The sequence below is a fragment of the Galeopterus variegatus genome, unplaced genomic scaffold, assembly GCF_000696425.1.
Source record: "Galeopterus variegatus unplaced genomic scaffold, G_variegatus-3.0.2 Scaffold14391, whole genome shotgun sequence".
Lineage (NCBI taxonomy): Eukaryota > Metazoa > Chordata > Mammalia > Dermoptera > Cynocephalidae > Galeopterus > Galeopterus variegatus.
In genome coordinates, this window is record NW_007740502.1 from 6,522 (window position 1) to 18,242 (window position 11,721).

Sequence of the window (11,721 nt, forward strand, 5' to 3'; positions counted from 1 at the left end):
GCTGATCATTTCCCGTGTTGTACGGGAAGTGGATATCAGAATGGAAGGAGAAGTAGGGGGAGGAGCCAGGTCAACGCTTAGAAGAGAAGTGATGTATAGCCATGGCAACGAATAGCCAATGAGAACGAACTTTCAATTTACCTAGTGATTGCTGATGTCACTCAGCAACCATTGGTCCACCCGAGGCCCCTGCACGCGTCCTCTTAGAACGCTTGGGCGCCACGGTTCCGTCCGAATGCTCACTGGTGTTTAGACCTGCTGCTTGGTTAACAGTCCCAACGGGAGGCTTTTGAGTGGTGCTGTTGTGGCAGAGAGGTTGGCTTCTCCAAAATCGTATCAAGTAATATTCGCTCATACCAGCTTGAGAAGTGGGTAAGGGACAAGGGGCCAGGGGTGGGAACGGGCCTGTGAAGCTGTTCTTTTCTACCATGAAGAAGCTTATTGACTTTTGAGGTCAGAAGAGTGAGTCAGTCTCGGGCACCTCCACCAGGCTGCAGGAGGCGAGNGCATCGGGCTGACAGAAAGGGTGATGTGGAAAGAGTACAGCTGATCCTTCCGTGTGGCGTGAGAGTTGTGGATGACAGGGTGGATCGAGAAATAGGGGGCGGATCAGAGTCCAAGGAGGCGATCGCGATGCCGTTCCGTTGAGAAAGAGAATCGGCTTTCGGCTGAGCTAACAGATCTGACTCAGGCATCTTGGGAAAGATCCATCTGGTATCCAGAAAGGGTGATGTGGGAATAGTAGAGCTGATCGTTCCGTGTGGCGTATCGGACGTGGATGACAGAAGGGAAGGAGACGTAGGGGGCGGAGCCAGGACCAATGAGGCGATCGCCACGCCGTATGGTTGAGAAAGAGAATCGGCTTTCGGCCGAGCTACCAGATACGACTCAGGCATCTGGGAAAGATCCATCAGTCTGCCAGAAAGGGTGATGTGGGAATAGTAGNCCTTCAGGCCAACAGGGATTCACAGATGACCAGCACTGAGGAAGCCCAGAGGCTGGTGCTGAGGTTGGGAGTAAGAGGACAGAGCGGGCAGTGTAGCCAAGACCAAGCCACAGATGGTGGTTGCAGATAGGACCCTCTCAGGGAGGGGCTTGGACAGGGTTCTTGACCAATTCTGTGTCCAAATGTTGGGCTTGAAAAAGCACAACCTCAGCTCAGCTGTGGATTTATTTATTTTTTTAAGATGCCCGGCAAGGGGATCTTAACCCTTGACTTGGTGTTGTAGCTCCACGCTGTCCCAAGTGAGCTAACCGGCCATCCCTATACAGGGATCTGAACCCATGGCCTTGTTGTTATCAGCACCGCACTCTCCCAAGTGAGCCATGGGCCAGCCCTACAGCTGAGGAATTGATAACAACTTCCAAGGCTCCTTCACACCGTGAAGTTTCCAAACATACTTCCCAGTAACTTGGAGGTGAATCTCAGTCCCCAAAGATGCAACCTGAGCTCCCCCCCGGGCAGCAAATCTCTTATACCCTCCCTTCACACCCTGAAGCATTCGGTCCCTGCTACCGGATCCGATTCAGACATCAGGGAAAAAGGCATCATCCTGACAGAAAGGGTGATGTGGAAAGAGTACAGCTGATCCTTCCGTGTGGCGTAGGGGTTGTGGATGACCGGGTGGATCGAGAAATAGGGGGCGGATCAGGGTCCAAGGAGGCGATCGCGACGCCGTTCGGTTGAGAAAGAGAATCGGCTTTCGGCTTAGCTAACAGATCTGACTCAGGCATCTTGGGAAAGATCCATCTGGTGTCCAGAAAGGGTGATGTGGGAATAGTAGAGCTGATCGTTCCGTGTGGGCTATCGGACGTGGATGACAGAAGGGAAGGAGACGTAGGGGGCGGAGCCAGGATCAAGGAGGCGATCGCGAAGCCGTTCCGTTGAAAAAGAGAATCGTCTTTCGGCCGAGCTACCAGATCCGACTCAGGCATATGGGAAAGATCCATCAGTCTGCCAGAAAGGGTGATGTGGAAAGAGTTCTCCTTATCCTTCAGTGCTGCGTAGGGGACGTGGATGACAGAGTGGAAGGCGAAGTAGGGGGCGTTGCCAGGCCCAAGGTTAGGAAGATCTGATGTGTGGCCATGGCAACGAGTAGCCAATGAGAACGAACTTTCAATTTACCTAGTGATTGCTGATGTCAATCAGCAACCATTGGTCCACCCGAGGCCCCTGCACGCGTCCTCTAAGAACGCTTGGGCGCCAGGGCTCGGTCCGAATGCTCACTGGTGTTTAGACCTGCTGCTTGGTTACCGTTCCCAACGGGAGGCTTTTGAGTGGTGCTGTTGTGGCAGAGAGGTTGGCTTCTCCAAAATCGTATCGAGTAATATTCGCTCATACCGGCTTGAGAAGTGGGTAAGGGCCAAGGGGCCAGGTGAGCGGACGGGCCTCTGAAGCTAATGTCTTACAATGAAGAAGCATTTTGACTTTTGAAGGCAGAAGAGAGAGTCACACTCGGGCACCTCCACCAGGCTGCAAGAGGTGAGCGCGAACGCGGTTTGGTTGAGAAAGGGAAACTGATTGGGCCGTGCTACCAGATCCGTCTCAGGCATCTCGGGAAAGATCCATCTGGTGTCCAGAATGGGTGATGAGGGAATAGTAGAGCCGATCATTCCGTGTGGCTTAGGGGATGTCGATGACAGAATGGAAGGAGATGTAGGGGACGGAGCCAGGCCCTACCTTAGGAGAACACCTATGTATAGCCATGGCAAGGAAGAGCCAATGAGAACGAAATTTCAATCTACCTAGTGACTGCTGACGTCACTCAGCAACCATTGGTCCGCCCGAGGCCCCTGCACGCGCACTCTTAGAAGCTTAGGCGCTGGTGCTCAGTGCGAATGCTCACTCGTGTTTAGACCTGCTGCTTGTTTACCTGTCCCAACGGGAAGGTTTTGAGTGGTGCTGTTGTGGCAGAGAGGTTGGATTCCCAAAACCGTATAGATTAATATTCGCTCATACCGGCTTCAGCAGTGGTTAGGGGCCAAGGGGCCATGTGAGGGGACGGGCCTCTGAAGCTGCTGTCTTCCAATGAAGAAGCTTTTTGACTTTTGAGGGCAGAAGAGAGAGTCACTCTCGGGCACATCCACCAGGCTGCAGGAGGCGAGCGTGGACGCGGTTTGGTTGAGAAAGAATATCGGCTTTGGGCCGAGCTAGGAGATCCGACTCAGAGAACTTGGGAAAGATCCAACAGGTTGCCAGAAAGGGTGATGTGGAAAGTGCACAGCTGATCTTCGGTGTGGCGTAGGGGTTGTGGATGACAGAGTGGATCAAGAAGTAGGGGTCGGATCAGGGGCCAAGGACGCGAGCGGAGACGCGGTTGGGTTTGGAAAGAGAATTTGATTCCGCCGAGCTACCAGATCCGAATCAGACATCTGGGAAAGATCCATCAGGCTGCCTGAAAGGGTGATGTGGGAATAGTAGAGCTGATCCTTCCCTGTGGCATACGGGACGTGGATGACAGACTGGAAGGAGACTTGGGGGCGGAGCCAGGACCAAGGAGGCGATCGTGACTTGGTTCGGTTGAGAAAGAGAATCAGATTGCGGCTGAGCTACCAGATCCGACTCAGACATCTTGGGAAAGATCCATCTGGTGGCCAGAGAGGGTGATGTGGGAATAGTAGAACTGATCATTTCGCGTGGCGTAGGGGTAGTGGATTTCTGAATGTAAGGAGAAGTAGGGGGAGGAGCCAGGTCAACGCTTAGAAGAGAAGTGATGTATAGCCATGGCAACGAATAGCCAATGAGAACGAACTTTCAATTTACATAGTGATTGCTGATGTCACTCAGCAACCATTGGTCCATCCGAGGCCCCTGCACGCGTCCTCTTAGAACGCTTGGGCGCCACGGCTCGGTCCGAATGCTCACTCGTGTTTAGACCTGCTGCTTGGTAACCGGTCCCAACGGAAGACCTTTGAGTGGTGCTGTTGTGGCAGAGAAGTTGGCTTCTCCAAAATCCTATCGAGAAATATTCGCTCATACCGGCTTGAGAAGTGGGAAAGGGACAAGGGGCCAGGGGTGGGGACGGGCCTGTGAAGCTGCTCTTTTCTACCATGAAGAAGCTTATTGACTTTTGAGTGCAGAAGAGATAGTCACTCTCGGGCACCACCACCAAGAAGTGGGTAAGGGACAAGGGGCCAGGGGTGTGGACGGGCCTCTGAAGCTGCTCTTTTCTACCATGAAGAAGCTTATTGACTTTTCCGGACAGAAGAGTGAGTCAGTCTCGGGCACCTCCACCAGGCTGCAGGAGGCGAGGGCGGACGCAGTTTGCTTGAGAAAGAATCGGCTCTCGTCTGAGCTAGGAGATCCGACTCAGACATCTTGGGAAAGATCCATCTGGTGGCCAGAAAGGGTGCTGTGGAAAGAGTATGGCTGATCCTTCGGCGTGGCTGAGTGGTTGTGGATGACAGAGTGGAAGGAGAAGTAGGGGGCGGAGCCGGGCAGTGAAGGCCGGTGGGGAGGAGGCGAGGTGGATGAGGGAGAAAGCACACGTTTCTGGGCTCTCCATGGCTGGGCCTGTGTTCTCCTGCCACCGATGATCCTAGGCTTTCCTCCCTCCATATATTCCTTAGAAGGTGGGACGGAGAAATGTTGCTGGGTTTGAGTGCCCAAATCGTGTATCGGTGCAGCCAAACATAAACAAAACTTTCGCTGGTGTTGATGCCTTTAGAATTCTCTTCTGAAAGTACTTTATTTTATTTATTTAATTATTTACTCTTATTTTTTAAAAAGATGACCGGTAAGGGGATCTTAACCCTTGACTTGGTGTTGTCAGCACCACGCTCAGCCAGTGAGCGAACCGGCCATCCCTATACGGGATCCAAACCGGGGGCCTTGGTGTTATCAGCACAACACTCTCGAGTGAGCCAGGGGCCGGCCCAGAAAGCACTTTATTGAAGACCGCAAAGTGACTTAACTATAAAAATGAAGTCCATAGAGCGTATTATTTGTCAAGTACATTTTTTGAAACACCCTTAAGGAATGACAGTTAAAAGAAAGTGCGTGGGTTGTATAATTCTCATGATACATCATGTTCTGGGGCTGAAAATTCTTTGAATCAACTCCCATATGCATTGTAAATCAGGCTACACCTATTCCTATGTGTTTCTTATTGAAGGATGGGAGAAGGAAAGCCTCAACCTGAGGAAGATAGCTCCACATTGTTGTATAGGGAAACTCGTGGATTTACATCAGGTGTGCTGATTTAAACTGTCACTAGCAACAGGAGTGTACAGCTTTTATTGCAAACTTACCAGCATTTGCAGAGTGTAATTTTTTTTTTTTTTTGGCAGCTGGCCAAAAAAAAAAAAGTATGGGGATCCAAATACTTGACCTTGGTGTACTTAGCCCACGCTCTACCAAGCGAGCTAAACAGCCAGCCCCAGACTAATTTTTAAAATATCAGTTGAAATATAATCTATATACCATCAAATTCACCCCGATTAAGTGTACAATTCAGAGGAGGTTTTTTGTTTGTTTGTTTGTTTTTTGTAATGATCCGAGCCCATGGCCTTGGTGTTAGCAGCACCACACTCTCCCGAGTGAGCCACGGGCTCNTTAGGACGCTTGGGCTCCAGAGCTCGGTGCGAATGCTCACTCGTGTTTAGACCTGCTGCTTGGTTACCGGTCCCAACGGTAGGCTTTTGAGTGGTGCTGTTGTGGCAGAGAGGTTGGCTTCTCCAAAATCGTATCGAGTAATATTCGCTCATACCGGCTTGAGAAGTGGGTTAGGGACAAGGGTCCAGGGGTGGAGACGGGCCTCTGAAGCTGCTCTTTTCTACCATGAAGAAGCTTTTTGACTTTTGAGGGCAGAAGAGTGAGTCAGTCTCGGGCACCTCCACCAGGCTGCAGGAGGCGAGGGGGGACGCAGTTTGCTTGTGAAAGAATCGGCTTTGGTCCGAGATAGGATATCCGACTCAGACATCTTGGGAAAGATCCAACCGGTGGCCAGAAAGGGTGCTGTGGAAAGAGTACAGCTGATCCTTCGGTGTGGCTTAGGGGTTGTGGATGACAGAGTGGAACGAGAAGTAGGGGGCGGAGCCAGGCAGTGAAGGCCGGTGGGGAGGAGGCGAGGTGGATGAGGGAGAAAGCACACGTTTCTGGGCTCTCCATGGCTGGGCCTGAGTTCTCCTACCACCGATGATGCTAGGTTTTCCTCCCTCCATACATTCCTTAGAAGGTGGGACGGAGAAATGTTGCTGGGTTCGAGTGCCCAAACCGTGTATCGGTGCCGCCAAACATAAACAAAACTTTCCCTGGTTTCTGATGCCTTTAGAATTTTCCTCAGAAAGCACTTTATTTTATTTATTTAATTATTTATTTTTATTTTTTTTAAAGATAACCGGTAAAGGGATCTTAACCCTTGACTTGGTGTTGTTAGCACCACGCTCAGCCAGTGAGCGAACCGGTCATCCCTATATGGGATCCAAACCCGGGGCCTTGGTGTTATCAGCACCACACTCTCCCGAGTGAGCCACGGGCCGGCCCAGAAAGCACTTTATTGAAGACCGCGAAGTGACTTAACTATCAAAATGAAGTCCATAGAGCGTATTATTTGTCAAGTACATGTTTTGAAACACCTTTAAGGAATGTAAGTTAAAAGAAAGTGCGTGGGGTGTATAATTCCCATGATACATCAAGTCCTGGGGGCTGAAAATTCTTTGAATCAACTCCCATGTGCATTGTAAATCAGGCTACGCCTATTCCTTTGTGTTTCTTACTGAAGGATGGGAGAAGGAAAGCCTCAACATGAGGAAGATAGCTCCACATTGTTTTATAGGGAAACTCGTGTATTTAAATCAGGTGTGCTGATTTAAACTGTCACTAGCAACAGGAGTGTAGATCTTTTATTGCAAACTTACCAGCATTTGCAGAGTGTATTTATTTTAATTTTAATTTTTTTTTTGCAGCTGGCCAAAAAAAAAAAAAAGTATGGGGATCCAAATACTTGACCTTGGTGTACTTAGCACCACGCTCGACCAAGCGAGCTAACCAGCCATTTCCAGACTAATTTTAAAAATATCAGTTGAAATATAATCTATGCACCATCAAATTCACCCCTATTAAGTGTATAATTCAGTGGAGGTATTTTGTTTGTTTGTTTGTTTGTTTGTTTTTTTATAATGATCCGAGCCCATTGCTTTGGTGTTATCAGCACCACACTCTCCCAAGTGAGCCACGGGCTCGCCCCAATTCAGTGGTTTTTTAGTATATTCACAGAGTTATGCAACCATCACTACTATCTTATTCCAGAATATTGTGTCACCCTTAAAAAAAGCTTGGTACCCTTTAGCAGTCATTCCCCATTTCCTCTCTCTCAACTGCTGGCAACCACTAATCTACTTTCTGTCTCCAGTCAACTTCCTGTCAAATCTATAGATTTGCCTATCCTGGACATCTCATATAAATGGAATCGTATAATATGTGGCTTTTTTGTCTGACTTCTTTCACCTAACATGACGTTGTCACACCTAACCTGATGTTGTCGAGGTTTATCCATGCTGTAGCTTATATTAATGCTTCATTCCTTTTTATGGCTGGATAGCCAGTTATATAGATACACCGCATTTTGTTTCATCAGTTGATAGACATTTGGGTTGTTTTCACTTTTTTGGCTATTATGGATAATCCTGCTATGAACATTCGTGTATAAGTTTTTGTGTAAACATATGCTTTAATTTCTCTTGGTGAAAAAGGTAGGAGCAGAATTGCTGGGTCATGTGGTTTGAACTCTGAGTTTAATCATTTGAGACACTGCCCGGACTGTTTCCCAAATTGGCTGTACCACTTTCTATTTCCCTTTAGCAATGTATGAGATTCCAATTTCCCCACATCCTTCCTGCCACCTTAGTGGGTGTGAAGTTGTATCTTATTTTGATTTGCATTTCCCTAAAGACTAAAGTTGTTGAGCATCTTTTCATGTGCTTATTGGCCAATTTGACATCTTCTTTGGAGAATATCTGTTAAAATCCTTTGCCCATTTTAAAATTGGATTATTTGTCTTTTTATTTTTGAGTTGTTCGAGTACTTTCCACATTCTGGATCCAAGTTCCTTATCAGATATATGATCTGCAAATATTTTCTCCCATTCTATCTCTTCACTTTCCTGGTGGTGTCCTTTACAACAAAAAAGTTTTTTTTTGTTTTGATGAAGTTCAATATATTGTTTGTTTTGTTGCTTGTGCTTTTGCTGGAGTGTCTAAGAAATGATTGCCTAATCCAAGGTCACAAAGATTTAGTCCTACATTTTGTTCTAAGAATTTGCATGTGGTTATCCAGATATCCCCCTGTCATTTGTTGAAAAACTGTATTCCCTATTGAATTGTCTTGGCACCTTTGTTCAGAATCAAATTGAGGGCCAGCCTGTGGCTTACTTGGGAGAGTGTGGTGCTGACAACACCAAGTCAAGGGTTAAGATCCCCCTACCGGTCATCTTTCTTTTTCTTTATTTTATTTTTATTTTATCAGTATATAAAGTAGTTGATTATTATGTCCAATCTTGGAAACCTCCGTCCCGCTTCCCTCTCCCCTCTCCCACCCAAGTGTGTCCCCTCCATTTGCTTGTTGTACGAACTTAAAAAAAAAATTGTTCTTATGTCTTCCTCTCCCCCACCCCCCGGTTTTTTTGTTTTGTTTTGTTGTTGTTGTTGTTGTTTGTTTGTTTGTTTTTGTGTGTAAGAGTGTGTGTGTGTGTGTGTATGTATTTGTGTAAATTGATTCATTCACCTTTAGCTCCCTCCAATAAGTGAAAACATGTGGTATTTCTNTTCACCCCTATTAAGTGTACAATTCAGTGGAGGTTTTTTGTTTGTTTGTTTGTTTGTTTTTTATAATGATCGGAGCCCATGGCCTTGGTGTTATCAGCACCACACTCTCCCAAGTGAGCCACGGGCTCGCCCCAATTCAGTTGTTTTTTGGGGGGGTCACAGAGTTATGCAACCATCACTACTATCTTATTCCAGAATATTGTGTCACCCTTAAAAAAAGCTTGGTACCCTTTAGCAGTCACTCCCCATTCCCTCTCTCTCAACTGCTGGCAACCACTAATCTACTTTCTGTCTCCAGTCTACTTCCTGTCAAGTCTATAGTTTTGCCTATTCTGGACATCTCATATAAATGGAATCGTGTAATATGTGGCTTTTTTGTCTGACTTCCTTCACCTAACATGATGTTGTCGAGGTTTATCCATGCTGTAGCTTATATTAATGCTTCATTCCTTTTTATGGCTGGATAGTCGGTTATATTGATACACCACATTATGTTTATTCATTCATCAGTTGATAGACATTTGGGTTGTTTTCACTTTTTTGGCTATTATGGATAATCCTGCTATGAACATTCGTGTATAAGTTTTTGTGTAAACATATGCTTTAATTTCTCTTGGTGATAAAGGTAGGAGCAGAATTGCTGGGTCATGTGGTTTCAACTCTGAGTTTAATCATTTGAGAAACTGCCCAGAATGTTTCCCAAAGTGGCTGTACCACTTCATATTTCCCTTTAGCAATGTATGAGATTCCAATTTCCCCACATCCTTCCTGCCACCTTAGTGGGTGTGAAGTGGTATCTTATTTTGATTTGCATTTCCCTAATGACTAAAGTTGTTGAGCATCTTCTCATTTGCTCATTGGCCAATTTGACATCTTCTTTGGAGAATATCTGTTCAAATCCATGCCCATTTTAAAATTGGATTATATGTCTTTTTATTTTTGAGTTGTTAGAGTTCTTTCCACATTCTGGATACAAGTTCCTTATCAGAAATATGATCTGCAAATAGTTTCTCCCATTCTATCTCTTCACTTTCCTGGTGGTGTCCTTTACAACACAAAAGTTTCTTTGTTTTGATGAAGTTCAATCTATTGTTTGTTTTGTTGCTTGTGCTTTTGCTGGAGTGTCTAAGAAATGATTGCCTAATCCAAAGTCACAAAGATTTAGTCCTATATTTTCTTCCTATATTTGCATGTGGTTATCCAGATATCCCACTGTCATTTGTTGAAAAACTGTATTTCCCTATTGAATTGTCTTGGCACCTTCGTTCAAAATCAAATTGAGGGCCGGCCTGTGGCTTACTTGGGAGAACGTGGTGCTGACAAAACCAAGTCAAGGGTTAAGATTCCCCTACCGGTCATCTTTAAAAAAAAAAAAGAAAGAAAGAAAGAAAGAAAATCAAATTGAACATAAATCTAAGGGTTTATTTCTGGACTTTCAATTCTATTCCATTAATTGATGTGTTCTATCCTTATGTCACTACCATGCTATCTCAATTACTATGTTTTGTCGTAAGTTTTAGAATTGAGAATTGGGAATCCTCCACCTTGTTCGTCTTTTTCAAGACTGTTATATAAGTTTGCTAGGACTGCCATAACAAAGTATCATGATTTGGGTGGCTAAAACAACAAAAAGTTTATGTCACAGTTCTGGAGGCTAGAAGCCCAAAATCAAGGTGTTAGCAAGGCTGGTTTCTTCTGAGTGCTGTGAGGAAGAATCTGTTTCATGCCTCTCTCCTTGCTCTGGTAGCCTCAGGCATTACATGGGTTGTAGATGAAGTTCTCCCTGTGTCTACACATTGTCTTCCTTCTGGAGGAGTCTGTTTCTGTGTCTAAATTTCCCTGTTTTGCAAGAACACCAATCATATTGAATGAGATTTCACCCTAATGATTACCTCTGTAATCATCTTAATCTAAGCTGATTATCTCTGTAAAGACCCTTTCTCCAAATAAAGTCACATTCTGCTTCACTGGGAGTTAGGACACCACATAGTTTTTTGTGGAGATACAACTCAATTCATGACAATTGTTTTGACTATTCTCGGTCCCTTACATTTCCATCGGAATTAAATGATTCGATGGTCAATTTCTGCAAAAAGAAGCAGCTAAGATTTTGTTAGAGATCACACTGAATCTGTCGACCAGTTTGGAAAGTATTGCCATCTTAACCATATTAAGTCTTCTGCCACATGAACATGGGATGTCACTCAATTTAGTTAGGTCTTCTTTAATTTCTCTCTCTCTCTCTCTCTCCCTCTCTTTTTTTTTGGCGACTGGCTTGTATGGAGATCTGAATGCTTGATGTAGGTGTTTTTACAATTTTTATATTTATATCACTATCAGATTGTTCGTTGTGTATAGAAATAACAATTTTCGGATTTCGACCTTGTAGTCCATCATTTTTATTTATTTATTTATTTATTTATTCATTCATGTGTGTATAGAAATAACAATTTTTGGATTTCAACCTTGTAGACCATCATTTTTACTTACTTATTTATTTATTTATTTATTCATTCATTCATTCATTCATTCGTTCATTTACTTATTTACTTACTTACTTTTACTTACTTACATACTTACTTACTTACTTTTACTTACTTAATTACTTACTTACTTACATACTTACTTACTTTACTTACTTACTTACTTACTTACTTACTTACTTACTTACTTACTTACTNAGAATTTGCATGTGGTTATCCAGATATCCCACTGTCATTTGTTGAAAAACTGTATTTCCCTTTTGAATTGTCTTGGCACCTTTGTTCAAAATCAAATGGAGGGCCAGCCTGTGGCTTACTTGGTAGAGCGTGGTGCTGACAACACCAAGTCGAGGGTTAAGATCCCCCTACCCGTCATCTTTTAAAAAAGAAAGGAAGAAAGAAACAAAGAAAGAAAGAAAATCAAATTGAACATAAATCTAAGGGTTTATTTCTGGACTTTCAATTCTATTCCATT

General features: G+C 44.8%; 1 long non-coding RNA gene across 1 annotated transcript in view; it reads left to right on the plus strand.

Moving 5' to 3' along the window:
• Window positions 1-2,050: 2,050 nt before the first annotated feature.
• Window positions 2,051-11,721, plus strand: part of LOC103581957 — an 18,456-nt gene continuing 8,785 nt past the window's right edge. The window contains exons 1-2 of the long non-coding RNA XR_549710.1: window positions 2,051-2,061; window positions 4,459-4,466. This is a non-coding gene — a long non-coding RNA (uncharacterized LOC103581957). The remainder of the gene's footprint in view (window positions 2,062-4,458; window positions 4,467-11,721) is intronic.